The sequence below is a fragment of the Arachis hypogaea genome, chromosome 8 (assembly GCF_003086295.3).
Source record: "Arachis hypogaea cultivar Tifrunner chromosome 8, arahy.Tifrunner.gnm2.J5K5, whole genome shotgun sequence".
Classification (NCBI taxonomy): domain Eukaryota; kingdom Viridiplantae; phylum Streptophyta; class Magnoliopsida; order Fabales; family Fabaceae; genus Arachis; species Arachis hypogaea.
In genome coordinates this window covers 49,553,306-49,574,124 of record NC_092043.1, presented here as the reverse complement: position 1 = coordinate 49,574,124, position 20,819 = coordinate 49,553,306, and the positions used below count along the sequence as shown (strand labels likewise).

General features: G+C 34.6%; 1 long non-coding RNA gene across 4 annotated transcripts; it reads right to left on the bottom strand.

The window, feature by feature from the left end:
- Positions 1 to 3,107: 3,107 nt before the first annotated feature.
- On the bottom strand, positions 3,108 to 13,842 carry LOC112708078 (uncharacterized). 4 transcript variants are annotated; one of them, XR_011864988.1, is made up of 6 exons: positions 13,274 to 13,842; positions 12,972 to 13,177; positions 12,754 to 12,859; positions 6,712 to 7,403; positions 4,544 to 6,094; positions 3,108 to 3,613 (listed from the first exon to the last, which is right to left on the bottom strand). It is a non-coding gene; the product is annotated as an uncharacterized lncRNA (long non-coding RNA). The 4 variants fall into 4 exon arrangements; XR_011864987.1 differs by having other exon boundaries at positions 6,712 to 7,344; XR_011864989.1 differs by lacking the exons at positions 12,754 to 12,859; positions 12,972 to 13,177; positions 13,274 to 13,842 and adding an exon at positions 7,676 to 8,130.
- Between the last annotated feature and the right edge of the window lie 6,977 nt (positions 13,843 to 20,819).

Genomic DNA, 20,819 nt, shown 5'->3' with positions numbered 1-20,819 from the left:
CATTATTACAATCATCTTATCTATTCAAAACTAAACCATTATTTGAAAAGCATCCTTACCATGAAAAGTCTGTACCTATAAAAATAATGGCCTTAGAGAAAGAGTGGTTCAAGACGGATAGAAGAACCCTTTACAAAACAATTTTTTCAAATACTTTTTATTACCCTCTAGTGAGTATTCAAAAAATCCGAACCTTTTATGAAATTATTCTAGTTGACACATGATCCATTGAATTAACTCACAATAAAGACCCAACTACAAGACATAATATACTCCAAAATTAAGATCATTCAAGTAATAACCCTATGAGAATGAAAAAGACCTTCCTTTCACATTAAAAGTTTTACTAGAAAATTCGAACCTCAATATTACTCCTATTATGATTACATAGATGCATGGTGGAACACTCTGTATTTTTCTCTGAATCCACACTCCTGGTTCATATGGTTTCATATGGGAATTTCTCTCCAGTTTCCCAAGTGGTTTCAGGTGTGATTCCAAGAGTTCGGACTAATAGAAACTATTTTTCTGAAAGAGGATAGCATGGCTTATGAATATTTCAAAAGTAAAACCTCAGTTTTAGATGAATATAAGCTGATTTTCTTCATTCCCACTATGAAAATATGCTGGATAATGACCTGGAAATATGACTCTGCAGGATATGAAGACACTCCAAGCGTACAATATTTAATTCATTAAATACAAAAGTAAAATTGTGGAATAAATTCGAGCTTAACCTAATCAGTAAAAGGGCCATTAATAATTGGATGACTATATCTAAAAAAAGAGCAAAATCCCCCGAGCCACAGTTCAAGGTTTGAAAAAATATCATACGAAAAAGAAACTCATTTCTTAGCCTATAAAAAACAGATGATGGTTGCTCTTGCAGTGGCCACTTCAGAAAAAGAAATCCATAATTTTCTAAAAGTAATAAATGTAGAACCAACAAATGAAGACGAAGAAGTTCAGTCCAGTCAAGGACTTTAGGCTGCGTTTGTTTCTGAGAACAGGACAAGACAAGACAAGACACTAAAATTTTGTATTCTTGTATTCTATTTGGTGATAAACTAGAACAAATTATGAAAATCTAATCCATTCTCATTTTTTTCATTCAAAAAATTTGAGACGAAAAATATAATAATAAAAAATATAATTATAAAAAATTAACAAGAATAATGAAAGAAAAAATGAAAAATAACTTGTTAGTGTCTCCGTGTCATTCCTGTCAGGATGGACACAAAATACACTAATTTAGTGTCCCCGAACACATTGTCTCTGTTTATGTCTCCTCTGTACACAAACGCAACCTTACATACTATACACCCGATTGGTTAAAAAAGAGTCCGAAAATCTAAAAACCAACATCAGAAAAAGAAATGTCAAGACAGCTCAGAGATCAATAAATGCATCGCATACAGAAAATAACAAAAGTCATCAATGGAATACCAACAGAATCACAGCAAAACTACAAATCCACTACCAGTTTTCTCAAAAGTAGGATAGAACACATCAACTCCAAAGTTTCATGAAGTTGGCCATTGAAAAAAGTATTTTGAAAATCATATTGCTTTATTCTCCAGCCTTTTGATAATGCAATGCTAATCATAATTCGAATTGTAACAGGTTTAACAATAGGGGAGAAGACTTGGTCAAAGTCTACCCCTGCTGTTTGGCTGAATCCTCTAGCTACTAATCTAGCTTTGTATCTAATTATTTCTCCTTTAGAGTTTTTTTTCACTGCAAAAACCCATTGACATGTCACAATCTTTTCATTACATGGTTTTTCAACTAAAGACCATGTATTATGATGCAATAATGCTTTATACTCAGTAATCATAATCATAGCTCCTTTCCATAATGGAGATTGTAATGGAGATTTGACAGATTTAGGCAATAGATCAGTGTCAGATTGCTTACCAGGTAAGTGATGCACTTGTAGTGCCTTTGGTATATTTTTACCTGTTTTTGATCTTGTCATCATCTTGTGAGCGTTACCTTGAGTATGATGACTAGATTAACTCTTTTGATCTCCCTTTAATTCAATCTGAATATCAGAGTGGAATAGGTGCTGCATTGGTAGTCTGAGCTGAAGTAGTTGTAATAGTAGATGCATCTGGATCTTCATTTGAAATGCTTAAATTAGAATTAAAAGTAGAACTAGGGACATTTGGAGGAGAGAGAAAATTAGGGGGATTTAGAGAAGAAGGTGGTAAAGCAGAAATAATAGGGGGCCTCTCCGAGGGAGGTATGGCATGACTTATGTGCTGCTTAAGATGTTCAATATTAAAAAAGGTTTGTGCAGGGAATACATGTTCTTCAAATATGACATCTCTTGAGATAATGATCTGCCCATTTTTAGTCAAACATTTATATCCCTTCTGATTCATTGCATAGACAATAAAAATACAAAGATTTGATCTAAACTCAAGCTTATGTTGATTAAAAGGTCATGTATGTGGATAACATAGACAACCAAAAATCCTCATAGAATTGTAATCAGGAGCAGCATTATACTGCAGTACAAAAAGCTTCATCCCAAAATCTCAAAGGTAATGATGCAGTGGCGAATATTGCTAGTCCTGATTCAACAATATACACCTTAACTTTGAATGCAGTAGACAAATACTCACCTCAATTATCTTTTTGTAGTGTTTTTATTTTACAGTTCAGTTGATTTTCCATAGTTGTTTTAAATTGTTTAAAAACTGAAAATACTTGAGATTTATTTGTTAACAAGTATATGCTAGTGTGTCTTGAGTAGACATCCATAAAGGACACTATCTAAATATAAGAGTGGAACAAACACACCCATAGCTTATAAGTATGTCAACGATCACATGACTTGCATAAAGAATGCCTAACTTTGATACCCAAGAAAACAAAACAATGCAAATGATGGAATGACGTCGGCCATTTCATGAAAAAAAAAATGCATTCAACCAAATTGCTTTGTTTAAATTTGAATAACAAGAGACATCAGAAAAGAAATTCCTCTACCAGATGAATTAAACTCATTTAATCATGAATAGTCATCAATCAACAATACAAAATGAGATGTAAACCTTCAACTTGGTTAGGTAAGAAATGAAAAATTGGAAGAAAAAGAATTAACAAAGAGGCAAACCTGGTTAAGAATGATATTAAATTATCCAATTTTAAAGAACTATATACAAATCCTTCCATGCCAGGAGCAATCACGTTGATAATTTATGAGATATCATGGAGGAGAAAACATAACTAGGGCCTATCTACCAATATGCAACAAAAACCAACAGCGGCTAAGAGATCAGGGGCATACAAATTGGTGAGGAATAAGAACGAATATATTCACACATCAACAAACAAAATTAAGAGGATACTATATTCACACAGAGTTCTAGCATCAACGAATTTACAATGAACAAAATTCCAACATTCCTAAACTTGTTTAGTTTTTCTCTATGGTGGTTTCCGGTGAGCTTGTCTCTTCCGATGCAAACGTTACTGCCTCTAAAGTTGGCCACTATTTCCATCCGTAATCTTGAAGCAAGGATTGAGCCTCACAATACCCTGAAAGAAATTGTTCAGTGACATCACTACGACCAGTTTGAACATGGCAGGCTTACATCTTCAACTGAAGAAATTGAGACATAGAGGATTGAACAAGATTAGAGTAACCTACATCATCCTAATCAAAGAATTTCACAAATCAAGATTGACATCAATCAATTGTGCTAAGAAAAAATATCAACTGAAAAGCTAGATGATGAAATACCCTTTTCATTTCTTGCATGCTATAAAGATAAAACTTAAAAGAAATATCAACATAGGCTACACCAAATTTGCTTCTAAGTTCTAACAATCATAGAATTCCATATCCAACCAAGACTGAAAGTGTGTGTTTAGATTACTTATGTAGCACCAACCAAAAATTGTCCATTATATATTAAATTTTAACAGAAATGCTTCTTTTTCTCAATTTTATAACTCAATGCCATTTTTTATTTCATAGCTACAATTAAAGAATTACCTATCTTAAAAAATTACAACATTCCATTCCATTTCATTCATGAGATTAGAATTTAAATACACCAAAAGAACTAAGAATTGAACTAAAAATAATCTATCGAGCATGACTAACTTAACTAAATTAGAATGCAAAAAATACAATAGTTAAAGATAAAAAGCCAGAGCCATCTAAAAGACTAAAACTAGTGAAGTTGGTAGTTCTCATTCAACCAAAACCATAGAACATTAATCACAACCAAGTAACAATAATATAGTGAAAAAAGATATAGCACAAAACCATAAGAAATTAGAAAAGAAAAATGGATGAGAAATGTTAGAGACCCAACACTTTTTATCAATATTAACCAACACTTTGGGCCAACACCTTATTTTTAACTATTAGAATTTAGAGTTTAGTGTTCAAGGTTTAGAATTAGTCTATAGTGTCTAGAATTGGCAAAATGTTGGTCAAAAGTGATAAATTTTGTTGCTCATATAACATTGCTCAATGAAAATTTTATGTAATTATAGCATAAAGCCATTCAGTGAGATTCACCTTGAAAGAGAGTCGTGAACTGATCTTGTGGCAAGTGGCAACACACAGTCGGAGAAGCAGAGGAGGCTTCTTGCTGAATTTAGGGTAGCTTTGGGGTAAAAAAATTGACAAATTAGCACAAATACACTTTAAACTAAACCGTACAAAAAATAGACTTTTTAAGTTTAAAGATCCCTTCTGTAGAGGCAATAGGGAGATTCTCATTGAATATAAAAGGCAACAAAATAAAATGGGACCAGTATTTCACCAGCACATCAAAATGTTGAATCCTGAAACTCTGACCTTAGACAAAAAATAAACCAAAAAGCTAACGAAATTTGCCGTGCAAGCATTGCATAGGACCACAGAGATGAACAGGAAAGTAAGTGCTCTCTCAAATGTCTCCTTAAATGATATCAAATACATTAAGTTGATCCACATACTCAGCACACTGAATCCTCAACCCAAAACAGCAAATAATTTAGACATTTAGATAAGGAAAGAAAATATAAATTTTAAACCTCAAAACTCATAACATCTGATATAAGGAAACCCATAACAGCTATTAAAAAATGATATTCAAGAAACAAAAGTATAAGAAATATTAACAGAAATCCGAGAGAAACAAATAAAGAAAACATTAGGGGGAAAAAGGATAAAGCATACCCACTAATTAATCAGAATCCTGAGTAATTTGTTAAAACTCAACAAATGGAGTAATTTTCAATCCAAGTTTAGGTACAAAATCAGAAGTTGCAGGGGTTACCAGTGGTCTTAAACTGGAAAATCAACATGAAATCATGCTAGTTACCCTATAAGAGCCATGATTCATGACGAAAAAAAAAAAAAGAAAAAAAATCATCTTATAAACTTCTCCCACAGCTAATTGATCTCTGAATCTGTTTATCATAGGCCTGCAAATAATGGGTTATAATATAAAAGAAAGAGTGAAACAAATGCACTCATATCTTATAAGTATGTCAATGATCACATGACTCACCTATATCGATAATACCTAAATCTGATACCCAAGAAAAAAAATGCAAATGATACATATATATGATATAAACATGTGAAGTAATAATCAATTGATGGAAGAATGAGAGGTAAGCAATTTGAAGAACAAAAAAATGCATTCAAACAAATTGCTTTGATTAAATTTGAATAACTAACAAGTAAAGTGACATCAGAAGAAAAATTACTCTACTAGATCGCATCAAACTCATTTAATCATGAATAGTCATAAATCAACAATACAAAACGAGAAGTAAACCTCCAACCAGGTTTGGTAAGAAAACCACATGATCAGATGATATGTAAAATTTAGTCAACAAAACCAGAAATGGAAAATTGGAAGAAAAAGAATTAATAAAGAGGCAAACTCAATTAAGAATGATATTAAATTACCCAATTTTAAAGAACTATATATGAGTCCTTTGATTCCAGGAACAACCATGTTGAGAATTTATGTGATTACATGGATCCCATTAATATTTGCCAAAATATTTGAGCAAAACTAACTAGGCAAAAGAGGAGAAAACATAACCTCTAACAAGGGTCTACCTTGCAAAACTGCAATTAAGAATACAGAACTCATCAATGGATGCAGCAACACATCAGGAAAATTGTGCAAATACAAACAACGAATTTAGAAAGATTTGAGTAACAACAGAAGCAATAGTTTTAAACAAGAACAATTAATTGATCTCAAACAAGGAAAGAAAACGAGGGCATTTGTTAGAATGAAAGAGTACTTTCTTCCACATTCCAGTCAAAGAAAATACCTAATCTACTATTTTGAAAGAGGAAAAATAGAAAACAAATTAGAGAGGAAAATACCCTTTTCTAGTAGATATTTTTAGTATTCTTTGACTACAATTTTCCACTACTTATGACTCTAATATGACTTGTATAGTTAGTTTTTTTATTTAATTTGGTCTTTCTAATGTGATTAATAATTCATATTATAATAAATAACAATAATACCCAAAGACCACTTTTGTTAATTCCATGAGGAATTGAGTTTGGAAGCAAGTTTAGCACTCTTATAATGGTCCCTAAGCTGAAAAATATGGCTAACAGCTATGTATATTTACTTTTATTGGGCTGATATAAGATAACAATCCATTAGTAGTAACAGGTCCAACATAAGACATACCATTGTGCGATTTTCGGAATGTTAAGTGTACCTTCAAACAAACTTGCAAGGCTCTCCTAAGCAACAATAAAGTCAATGGCAGGGGCCGGGGCCAGCGTAGTCAGCGCGTCGCGGGTGGCAGGAGCCGGGGCGGCGTCAACAGCGTCACGGGTGGCAGGGTCCGGGGGCCGGCGTAGTCAACGGCACAGGGGCTGGGTTGGCATCAATGGCGGTGCAGGGCAGAGGTGAAGGTAGAGTCAGGTGTCTTATGGGGAGGCGATGGCGCTAGAGTTGTCGGTGTTTAAATTACGTAAAGCCCAAAAAACCAAACCAAATCGAAAATTTTACAAATAATTGGTTTGTATAATTTTTTTTGAAAAAATCGAACCAAACAGCAGCCGATATAAGACACCCGTCCTCCACCTCCGCCTCTGCCACCTGCACCGCCGTTGATATCAACCCAGTCCCCGCACCACCGTTGGCTACGCCACCGCCGTTGATATCAACCCAGTCCCCACACCACCGTTGGCTACGCCACCGCCGGACCCTACCACCCGCCACGTGGTTGACGACAAACCAGCCCTGCGCCGCCGTTGACTACACCGCCCTGGCCCCTGCCGCTGAAAGTCCTTTATGGCCGATCTTGATGTGTTGGCCGTTGTGGGAGGGCAACGTGCTTTTGGTCCTGAAGACGAGAGTCGGAGAGAGTTGAGTGTGTGACAATGAGCAGATATAATGGAGCAACTGTGTAAAATATTTTATACCAAGTATCAACAATTCTGATTTAATCAAAACTCAACCATTATCAAACAAAACAAAAAACAGCAAACAACATATGAATCTGCATCAGATTTAATCAAAACTCATAACCATTTTAAAACAAGTATCAACAATTTTGATTTAACAAGTATCAACAATTCTGATTTAATCAAAACTCAACCATTATCAAATAAAACAAAACACAGCAAACAAACCTAAATCTCTGACCTAAAACCGAAGCCAGAAAACTAACATACCAGAAATTCAGAATAACAGCAGCGACGAGCCGACGAACAGGACAGAGGAAGCGAGGAGCAGCAGCGATGAGGACAGACGAGCAGACCCAGAGAGCGAGAGGACAGACAAGCATCGCCGATGGCCAGGACCGACGATCAGCGGCGACGACGGCTAGACGGAGCAGCGGCGGTGACTAAGACCCAGGAGGACCGAGGAGCGACGGTGACGAGGAGCGCCGTGACTGCTGGGTGCGACTTTGCCGTCTGTGCGAGACTGCGAGGTGCGAGCGTGAGGATGTGCGAGACTGCGACGGCGCCGGACGCAGCACGGTTGGGAGAGGTCAGCGGCAGCTATTGTGACTTGTGAGTGTGAGGAGTGAGTGACTATGGGTGGAGAAGCTTTGTGTTGTGACTTGTGAGTGGGATGGAGTGAGATCCAGGGAGTAACTCAGTAGTCGAGTGGTAAGGAGGCTGTCAATCAGGGATTTATGGCGGGTAGGGTTTCATAGGTTATTTGGGTTGGGTCGGGTTGAGAAAAAGTTGGATTTTGGCAAAAAAAAAAAAATTATAAAAATACTCCCTTACCAAAAATACATCCTGTTCATCGGAAAATTTGTCCGGTCCTGCTAAAACCTGTAGTTTAAGCGGTATAGGTTACGCAGACTTTTGTTACGTAATCGTCTCAATTTTTCAATCCGATCTGTCTTTTTTTACGGGTTACACGAGGCGAGCCGGTATGTTTAGACCCGTTTGTCACTCCCTGTATGTGGGTGTGAATTGTAAACTAATATATATATATATATATATATATATATATATATATATATATATATATATATATATATATATATATACCAACTACTATGAATAACCAATTAATAAAGATAAAATGTAATTTAACTAGGTATAGATTAAGGAAAAATCTATTCTATCTATTCTATCTATCTATCTATTCTATTATATAAAAATCGGATTTTTGCAATTAATGATAAAGTTGACGTCGCATGCTTTTAAGGGTATTTTCTAATTTATTTCTTTTAACTCATTAAATACAATTCATTACGTTGACTTAATTATATCAACTAAGTGATTTGATTAGATATTTAAGTATCACACAATTCAATATTATGTATATCAATGAATTGAATATAATTATTAGAGTATAATTAGAATCAATTAGATCAATTAGCATTATTCAACATATCTGAATATTTATTATAGGATATTACGTCTTTATTATTTTAATTCTCTTATCACTTATAAATACCCTTCCATATTGTATCATTTTACACAACTTGAATACTCATAAACATTTTTCTTATTGCTCCCTCTCTCCTTTCTAACATGGTATCAGAGTCATTATATCCTCCTTGAGGAGGATAAGTTGATTTTCTTTTGGCGAAATCACCATACTTTTCATACTTTTCTTCCGTGCCATTTTTTCCTTCTCTTTTGTCAATGCTTTGATATTTTTCTAATCTCACCGATTAGCTCATCCACTACTTATTCTCATGGAGAAACCATATGTTTTTCGTCACCTTCCGATAGTTTGTCATCTCTTCGCACTTTGTCACTTTTCAACAGTTTTTTCAACAGTTTGCCATCTTTTCAGCAATTTTTTTGAAGTTGGCCACTTTTGCGGTAGTTCCGTCTGCGTTCTCTTCCAATAGTTCCGTCTGCGTTTCCTTCCGGCAGTTCCGTCTGCGCTTCCTTGTGGCAGTTCTGTATACGCTTCCTTCCGACAGTTTCGTCTGCGCTTCCTTCCGACAGTTCTGTCTGCGCTTTCTTCAAGCAGTTCCATCTGCATTCGTTCTATCAATTTAAGTATTTTTTATTTAGTTGTTTCAAATAAGTTTCAAACTCAAGTTATCACTTGAGTTTTAGGAGGGATGTTAGACATAATTAGGATCAATTAGATCAATTAACATTATTTAACATATCTGAATAATTATTATAGGATATTATGTCTTTATTATTTCGATTCTCTTACCACCTATAAATCCCCTTTTATATTGTATCATTCTACACAACTTGAATATACACAAACCTTTTCTAATGCTCTCTCTTACCCTTTCTAATAATAATAAATACAATTTAATTTAATTAAAAATTCATTGTTTTATAATCTTTTTATCACTTTGGATATTTTAACTCTTTTTTTTCTCTTTACATGTATTTTTGTTTTGCGTTAACTTTGTTTATTTAATGATGAAATATACTCATGTTAATTCTATCATATAATAGTTTGTTTTCTCTTTTGTATTTTGATTTGTATAGTTACTATTGAACTTGCTGTTTTCGTTTTCTTGAATTTTTATTTTTTTTATGACTTGATCATTTAAGTAAAAAAGCAAGAAAAAGAAAAAAACGATGGCCAAAGGCAGAGGTTAGAAGCCTAAAGTAGCAACATCATTCCTCAGCATGATTATTATTATTACGAACTTCATTATTTCTTTTCTAACATTCTTTAATACGAGGTTCATTTCTTTTTTTTTATTATTATTATTATTAATGATTTTATTGTTTTCTTCTCTAATTATAAATCTCCTTATAAAACCAAGATACAAATTAAATTTTAAATTTTAAATTTAAATAAGACGTGCAAAGGGTGTAATACCCTTAGTTTAACACCTCATAATCGTATTAAAAGTTTAGGTGTTACTTACCTCTAATCCTTTAATTTGTTACTATATTTATTTAATATCGAGCCTTCATAAATATGAACCAAGTCTTTAATTAATAACGCGAAAAGTCTATATTTTAAAATCACATAGTCATATATCATATTCACAAAAAAATAAATACACAGACTTATTTACAATTCATCAATCACAAATCCTACCCCTCTAATAACCAAACAATAAATGTCGAGGGGAAATTAAATTCTAGGACTAAACTAAATACAAAAAATGAAAACACATATATACATTAAAGCTCTGTAGTTGGTCGTGGCTTCGCACTAAAGCTTTCTGAACCTATCACTAAAAAAGAATTTCTGTAGGGGAGTGAGAACATCGTCCTCGAAAGGATTCTCAGTAGAGGATTTAAGAATTGTTATAAGATGATATTTTAAAAAAAAAAACTATTTTTCGATTGCACTGATTATCGCTCGTCTTATGAATCTTTTTAAAACCAATTGTTAATCATCCAAAACCTTTTCAAAGAAACAATATTTAATTTTTCAGAAATCCAAAACTCTTCTTTTCTTGTAAGAAAAATCACAATCAGTTTCCTTGACTGTATGAATGACCAACCTATTCCAAGTATAGGTTTATTAAGTCTATGCTGAACCAGCTTGATTTTTCATACTTTACTAACAACTCAATCAGAAACCAATCACAGTCTTCAGCCCATTTCATACTCAATCAACACAATCATCATCTCATCACCAATAATCTCAAAAGTATCACATCAGAACGAACACAGACAAAACAGATAAAAAACACAGGTATAGATAGCAGTTACAGCATATAGCTCAGATAGCAGTTAATAACAGTTTAACAATTAGGCAAAAAAAAATCAAACTCAACCAAAGCATACAAATGCATATGATACATGTTTGTCCTATGGCTGACGATATCATCTGTCGGTTATATAGCCAACTCCGACATATCCTGGTAGCTAACATTGGACAAAAACACCCTTCGCGAAGCAAGCAGGGCTGAGCCACAATCCCTCTTGCTACTACCCGTTCAATCATAAACAAGTGGAATAATCACTACTGTTGCTACTACTTAGGTAGGTGTTTATAAGCTCAACTTGGAACAAACGGGACAAGCTACAATCCTTGCTACTGCCCAAGTATCTCAAACATTGACCCAGAATAAGCAGGACAAACCACAATACTTGCTACTGTCCAAGTATCACAAACATACATTCATTCACAAATCATACTTTAAAATAAATCCTCATCATCCTTTTCAAATTCAATCATCATTATTATCAAATCTCAATCATAATTCTCTTCCCAAGAATTCTATTCAAAACATAATTCATTATTTTCTTAAGAGTAAAGTACTAAATCAGTCCTTAATGTTTAGGCGTAATCCTATTTTAGTCTTTAACGTTTAAATGTCCTATTTGAATCCAAAAAAGTTTTATTTAGTTTCAATGTAGTCCCACCGTGAGGTCAAAATTAAATAATTAACGGAATGTCCTACATGACAGCAGTACAAGAACAAGGTCGATAATCTAACGAACAAGTACAAGCTCCAAAGGTACAAAATCATTCGTGGATGCATCAATACATTTATTTATTATTTTTCTTACAATTTAAATGAAATATTTTCTATAGAACTAAGGAGAATGATAAATACATATATTGATGCATCCACGGTTGATTTTGTGACTTTGGAACTTGTACTTGATCTCCAGATTATCGACTTTGTTCTTGTACTGCTGTCATGTAGGACATTCCATTAATTTTTTAACTTTAACATCAGGGTGAGACTACATTAAAGCTAAATGAAACTTTTTTAGATTCAAATAACACACTTTAAACTTTAAAGACCAAAACAGGATTATGCACAAATATAGGGGACCAATTTAGTACTTTATCATTTTCTTAAAATAATTCAAGTAAAATAATATAATTCTTAAATTCATAATTTTCTGAACAAAATTTCAAACAAGTCCCAAATTTTATAGAAATTTTGGTAGTACCTCCCCTAAAACTTGGACTTTGCCACTCTTTTCGAATCCCATCCAAATATTCCTCAAACTCCTTTAAATCATTTCTAAATCACACCAATTCCAATATCTCAAATCAATTTCAATTCTCAGAAATCATTTCCGATAAATCAACAATCCAAATCCAATGTCTCAAACCCTTTTTAACAACTCAGACTCATTTTCAATATCAAACTATTTTCAAATCTCAAAAAATCAATTCGGCAACCACCAATTTAACAAAAATCATTCAATAACCTAAAGTATTCAATCTTCTCAAATAATCAATAATTCAACAACAAACAATTACAATGGTCCAAAGCAACTCAAATCAATCCATAAGACTTACGAAATCACAAAAATATATATTGCATTAATATCGATTTATAATAATTTTTGAAATAAAATGAGTTTAAGAAAAGCACCCATACCTCGTTCGCGACTCAATTACGTGACAAAACTCTGATTTCTCTTGGCCCGCAACGGCGGCAGCCGCATCCTCAGTTCTAACCCATTTTCGCAGCAATCACAGCAACTCTAATCGCAACATATAATAATCGAAACTCAATCTTATAGCAACTAACGCCACAAAACCTCAGCGACATATATGGAAATAGCAATAAAGAGCTTTTGGAGTAAAACAACTCACCGCAAAAAGAAAGGATGAACGAAGCGGCAGCAGCTCCGGCAGTGATTCCGGCTACACCTGCGCAATACATGGTGACCAGACGGTAGACCTGACGGTGGCAGAAGCTCGGCGCGGTGGCTGGCCCTCAGCAGCAGTGTGACAGCAGTAATTCCAACTCCTTGTCACGTGTCTCCCCCTTCGAAGCACCTTAACGACGCCGCGACAGCCTCCAACAATAGTAGTGGCAGCAAAGACACCAACAAAATCAGAATAGCGGAACAAAATAAAAATGGAACAAATTCAAGAAAGGAAGAAGCAGTTACCGGTGAATCTGGCCTGGTTTCGGCAATGGCGTTGGCAAGGCTCCCCTTCGGCGGTGAGACGTGGCGACGATGGCGGCTTTGGCGACGACGACAAGGCGTGGCGGTGGCTGCGCAACAACGAACGGCGACGCAACACCGTCCTCTCTCACATGCGAACTCTCTTTCTCTCACTTGTGAGCTCGACGGCAGCGGCCATGGAAGCTCCTCGGACGGCGATAGATGCGTGAATGGCGGCGACAAGCTTCTGCTCGGCGAGCTCGACGGCGACTCGTACAGTGGCGGCATCTTCCCTCTCTCCATCGCGAGCTCTCCCGTTCATCTCTCACTCTCCCTCAATTGGCCCATTCGACGGTGACGGCGATGCCTCTCCTTCTTCGACGCGGCTGGACGGCAACGCGACACGGCGCGGCGAGGCAGCAGCCCTTCCACCTCCTCTGTTCTCTCTCGGATTCCTCTCTCTATTTCCCTTTTCTCCTATTCGCTCTCTCTCTCCCTTTGTTTCTTTCTTTCTTACTGTGTGCGTGTGTTGGGGTTGTGTGTGTGTTTAGGGAAGAAAAGGAAAGGAGGTTAGGTTAGAGTTTTGGAACTTTTTATCTTTTATATTGTATTACTAAGTGTGAAATCCTCCATGATGGACTAAATTATGTGTTAAACATTGCTATGCTTATTTACAAAACGTCATTGTATTTTTATAACTAAAATAATATTTGTTTATCAAAATGTCAATGACGTTTTGTCTTTTAATAATAAAAATAATATTTTTTATTACAAAACGTCAGTGATATTTTATTCTTTTATAATTAAAATTTTTTTTATTATAAAACCCCAATGACGTTTTGTGCTATTATCACAATTATGTAAAACACTAAAATAATAAAAAACTTTTGTATTTCACATTAAAATTAATCATATATAAATTTTTTAGCCTAGAATTTTGTGGGTGTATTTTGAAATTAGGGTCAGGCCAGGGTTAGGGTAGTTTAGTAATTTAAGAAAAATGGGGATAATAGAATAATTGAAAACCGATTTTAATTCAACAAAATTATATATAAAAATATTATTTGTTCATCAATTATAAATTATTTTTGAATAAATACTCTAATATAAGAATTAAAGATAATATAATTAATTTTTTTATTTATAAAAATTAAATTATTAAATTACTAATTTTATAATTTAAATATAAAAGATTATCCACTAATGATAAAATTAGATAAAAATTTTAGTTTAATTATCAAAACTTGATTTAATTAGCTTTAATAAAATATTTTCTGAAATTAAAGTTTTTAATGAATAAATAAATTTAAATTAAAATTGACTCAATAAAAATTTTAAAAAATTATGGGTCTTACAAAGGCTAACTATTGAATTTATTTGGTAGATTTAAACTCTTTGTATTATCATCATTGAAATTTCAAATACTATTATAAAATTTTAGATATTTTTTATCTTATTGTTCTTAAATTATACATTATACCATGTATTTAAAGAGTTTCATCTTTTCTAAAATAAGTGTGACATTATATATATTTTTGGATACAAAGAGATAATAAAGTTGAAATGGATAACAAAATTGATTATATAATAAGATATAAATTTTTAGAATTTCTAGTACAATTGATAAATTTTTAGTTTCAAAATAAATTTTTACTCTATTTTTTTTATCTTTTATTTGATTTTTTATAATTTTTTCTTGATTTTCTTAATTAATTATGATTTTAATAATTCATGACAAATTTGTGTTTTGTAGAAAAAATTTATCAATCATAAAATACAAAAGACTTAACTAAAAAATTTAAAAAATATTGATTAAGCACAAAATAAAAAAATATGAATTGTGCTTTAATTATGTTGTAAAATACAAATTAGGGCTATTTAAAATTAGTTTTTTACCATTAATGTTAACTTAAATTATAATAAGGTAAAAGTAAAAGTTGTATATAATAATTTAATTTAATTATTTATACTACCAAAATTATTCTTTATTATATTCCATTCATTTTTATTTATTGGTAATCTTTAATTTTCTATTTTAAATAAAAATTTGAATGGATTGAATTGATTTTTTTCAAATTAGTTATATAATTATTGTGACATTTATTTTGTTCAGCAATATTTTTTAATTTATTTAATCCGATTGATCATCTCTTTCTTATTTTATGCTAATTTAATTAATTAAGTTAATAAAAGGTATTATGTTTATAAAAGGTATGTCATAGTTGTCTTGGTTCTGTTGTTATTGTGTTTATTAGACCACAGTTTTGAGAAATGTTTTTTTTTTGTTTTGAATTAAGTATCGGTTACGTGACGACGAGGACGTACGTCTCATAAGGTCCTGGCACAATCGATGGACAAATGTTCATCTGTTGGAATTATTCATGTTCCTCGTTGAGTTGGGTGGACGAGGATCATCTGTGGATACTGTCGACGATAGTCCGTTAAGTGGAGCTGTTAGACGAAATATTAGAAGAACGATGGTCGATCTAAATATGCCACCTGAAGGTAGTCAAGAGGGCTCTAACGTTGAAGTTGGTAATACTGACATGATGGAAGATAATGTTGAAAGTCATGAGAGTTCTGCTATCAGGGATCCGATGATGGATCAGTATGAAATTAATCCCAATGATGGAGATGGTGCTGATAATGAACCAACAGAAATTCCTGATGATGGTGATGAGGAAGAAAAGATGAACTATTACGGTGACACACAAATCGCTCTGACACAGCCTGCCATTTCTCGACCATATGACCGGCCGAATCATTTCTCCGGGTTAAATCTTGATGCAATGACTTCAGATTGGTCGTTTACCCACGGAAGTCCCGAAGAGGATCCAAGCAATGAGTTCGAGGTTGGACAACAATTTCAGAACAAGGAAGAAGTCATGTTGGCAATTAAGAGGTACAACGTCATAAGGGTTGTAGAGTATAAAATAGTAGAGTGACCAGTTGAGGTATAATGTACTGTGTATCTAGTTCAAGCCAGATTGTTCTTGGAGCACAGCATATCATATCACAGAAAGTAAGAAAAATGGAAGGTTAGGAGATACAATGGTCCTCATACTTGCATGCAAACATCCATGGACTAAGACCATCGTAGGTTGAATTCAAAGGTGATTGCTAAACACATTTTCACTGTTAGAAATAAGAAACCAATCTAAAGAAAGTGTTTTGTGTATTATTCAGTCTGAGGAAAAGTACAATGTACAAGGGGTATATATAGCTGCTAGAAGAATCAAAGTAAAAAAAGCATAGAATCTTCCAATTAATATACAGATACGCTATATAAATACGAATGATACTAATTGATCTAATTTAATTCTAATTATTCTCTTAGCATCCCCCCTCAAACTCAAGTGGGAGCTAAGGATACCATCTTGAGTTTGAATAACAGAGTCCGAAAATGAATCAGATGATGAGCCTTCGTGAAGATATCAACAGTCTGGTCCAGTGTGCCAACAGCGACGAGACTAACAGCATTAATAAGGATACGTTGCCGATCAAAGTGACAATCATTCTTAATATTTTTGGTGCATTCATGAAACACATCATTATAGGCAATCTGAATAGCACTGCGGTTGTCACAAAAAACACCAGTTGGGGATGACTGAGGACACTACAAGAATATGACTGATTAGCTACCACAAAAGAGTCATAAAATCATCGCTAATCTGACGCAAAATATAATTTGTGACGGATTAGCTACCACCTAGCAACTAATGCTTTCCTTGCTAATTACAAATCGCAGATCAGTGAGGCAAACACAACGATCGCTAATTCCTCACATTCGGATTCCTGGCGGCGACGGACTTCACGGCGAGATGACGGTGACGGCATGAGTCTCGCAAAGATGACGACGAACGCGAGGTCAGTGGCTGGCGCGACGCTCCCTCTCTCATCCCTCTTCGCGAACGGCGGCGGTAACGACGTCTGGAGGTGGCGGCGCGCTTCTCTGCTCCCTCAACTCCACGCTCTCTCTCTCCCTCGGATCTCCCTCCTAACGGCACAGCGACGGCGACGGTGGCAGTGATGCCCACCGGTGCTATCTCCCTCTTTTCCCCCTTCTCCCTTTCCGCGACTCCCCTCTCCTCTCATCCCTTTCATTCTTTCTTTCTTTCTTTCTTTCTTTTTCTTTCTTTCTTTGGTTTGAGGCTGCTGAGTATTGGATTTTGGGGAAGGAGGGTTAATGGTGGTGGGTAGTCTTAGGAAAGGTAGAAAAATTAGGGTTTTATTTTAATTTTAATCAAATTAGAATATAGAGTATTAATTAAAAACTGAATTTAATCTATTAAAATTATTTTTAAAATGTTATTTGATTATTAATTTATTAATTGACTTTTAATCAAATACTTTAATTTAAAATTAAAGATAATATAATTAATTTTTTTTATTTATAAAATTAAAGTATTAAATTTTAGAATCTCAATTATTTAACTAAATTGTATAAAATTATTATTCCTTTACAACTGTTTAGCTGCATAATTTAAATATAGAAAATTATTTGATAATTATAAAATTAAGTAAAATTTCTAATTTAATTGTCAAAACTTGATTTAATTACTTTTAATAAAATAATTTCTAAAAATAAAGTCTTTAATGAATAAATAAATTAAAATTAACTCATAATAATATTTTATATTTTTCCGAAAATTATGGGTCTTACAAGACATGTAACAGGAGCAAATGTCTCTTCATAGTCAATACCATACTCTTGCGTACAACCCTGAGCAACCAACCGTGCCTTATAATGGTAAATAGAACCATCAGAATGGGTCTTGATCTTGTATACCCATCTGCTTCCCACAATTTTTTGATTGGAAGGAGAATCAACCAAATCCCAAGTGTGTGCTTTTTCAAGTGTCTCTATTTCTTCCTACATTGCTTGTTGTCAATGTGGATTTGTGGAGGCTTCTCAGAATGACTCAGGTTCATGTTGATGAAGAATAGTAGAAAAATAATGATAATCAAGAAGATAAGGAAGTGTATTTCTTACTCTAGAATAACAAGTGGGAGGAGGAGGCATGACAGTAGGAGCAAGATCGTCGTTCGATATGGAATCATCGGGAGATGGAGAAGGCGGAAGAACAGGAGGCTGTGGAGGGTGACTCGAGATAGAACCTGTAGAATCATGACTAGGAAAAGAACAACATTGGGGTTAGTGAAAAATGATGACCGAGTAGGAGGAATAGACTCAAAGGATGAAGGAGAACAGAGAAAACATGTGATGCTCCCAGAAGACAACATGACGAGATATACGAATACGTTTAGAGAGAGGATCCCAACAACGATAACCCTTATATTCAGTGTCATAACAAAAAAAATAACATATACGAGCCCGATGTTCAAGTTTACTATGTTTATGAGGCTGAAGAAGAACAAAACAGACACAACCAAAAACTTGAAGAGAACTATAATCTGGGGAGGTATGATAAAGAGCTCAAAGGGAGTAACGTTACCAAGAACAGAAGAAGGGAGTCTATTGATAATATGAACAGTAGTAATAATAGCTTCACACCAAGTACACTCAGGACACGAATAAGAAAGAAGCATTGCACGGACAGAGTCAAGAATGTGACGGTATTTGCGTTCAGCTCGGCCATTTTGTTGAGACGTACCAAGACAAGAAAACTCAGACAAAGTACCCCGTTTTGCAAGAAAGGTTAAGAGTTTGGAATCACGGTATTCCATAGCATTATCACGTCAAAAAACCTTAATGACCTTAGAAAACTGAGTTTTAATCATAATAGCAAATTTAATATAGATGTGAGGTAACTCATGGCGATTAGTCATCAAATAAACTCACGTAAAACATGAATAATCATCAATGAAAACGACAAAGTATCGAGCTCCACCCATAGAAGCAGTGGGAGCCGGACCCCAAACATCAGAGTGAATGAGATCAAAAGGAGAACAACCATGAGAGGAATTATTGTGAAAAGATAAAGTAGGTTGTTTGGCAGTTTGACAAGAAATGCAATCAAAAGATTCATTTGGAACCTGACCCAAAACACCATGAGACACAAGAGGACCCAATTTTTCTAAGGAGGTATGGGCAAGACGTTGATGCCATAAGTGAAGGGTAGAGGGAGAAGAAGCAGCACAGAGATTTGGTACAGGAGGAATATAAAGATTCTCGAGTTCAAACAACCTTCCGACCTTACATTCAGTCCCAATGATTTGTCCCGTCCGAAGATCTTGTACACAACTAGGGGTGGCAAGCGGGGAAGCCCGCCCCGCCCCGCCAGAAGCCCGCCCTTTGGCGGGCTGGCCCGTCCCGCCCCGCCTAATTAGGCGGTCCTAGAATCCTAGCCCGCCCCGCTTAACTGCGGGCTGGCGGGCTAAGCCCGCCAAAGCTCCTTTTTTTTTTTTTTACTATTAACTACTAAGTAATATATATAATTTCACAACTATATTAATAAATTTATAATTTCTAATGGCATAAAAAATTATATTTTTTATATTTACAAACATTAAAGTCTTTGTAATTATAAATATCTAATAAATATAATTATAAACCAAATTTTCATTCAAAATATAAGTATAAATATTCTCTCCAAAGCAAAATAAACATAATCCAAAACATAATTATAAATATTGTCTCCAAAATAACATAAACATAATTCAAAACACTCAATTTTTATCTTCATACTCTTGTAAGTTAGGTTGGAAAAAGTTAGGTTTTAGGAAAAAAATTGCAAAAATACCCCCTCACTAAAAAAAATCTTAGCTCGGCGGGGAAGCCCGCCCTGCCCCGCCAAAGCCCGCCAAAACCCGCGGTTTAAGCGGTGCGGGTTAGGCGGGTTTTTGCTATTTGGCGGTCCCGATTTTTCAGCCCAGCCCACCTTTTTTGGCGGGTTACGCGGGCCGGCCCGGCGGATTTAGGCCCGTTTGCCACCCCTATACAGAACAACCAGAAACGGAAAAAGTGACATCAAAACCCAGATCAACAAGTTGACCAACAGAAATAAGATTAAATTTTATTTTGGAAATATAATAAGTATCAGGAAGATTAACAGTCGATTGGGAGATAGAACTCTTGTGTGTTGCATGATAGAGGGAACCATTTGCAGTATTGACAGAAGGTCCATTTGTAATGGTAGATAGAGACGAGAAAATATTATGCAACGAAGACATGTGATTAAAGTAACTTGAGTCAAAATACCATTTAGAATTACCTATAGGGGTCAAAAAAGCAGCAGGGGTATTACCAGAAAGAGAGAGAAGATACTGAAGAAGAGACGCAATATCAGATAGAGAGATAGGAGACGGGTTGAAAGGTGCAGAGGTGGTAGATTCAGTAGTAGCAGCAACAACAGAAGCAGACACAATCTTGGAAAAGTTGGGACAAGGATGACACTTGACTGGATCAGAACGTGGTGGGCGAGTAGGACAGACAGTAATGAAATGTATCGAGAGCTTGCAATAATGGCAGAACAGCTGTGAACAATAGTAGCTAATATAACCTTTTTGGTGGCATGTGTGACATTCAACAGAAGGACAGTCGGAGAAGAGGTGCCTAGAACGGTTACATTTTCGACAGAATTTACCC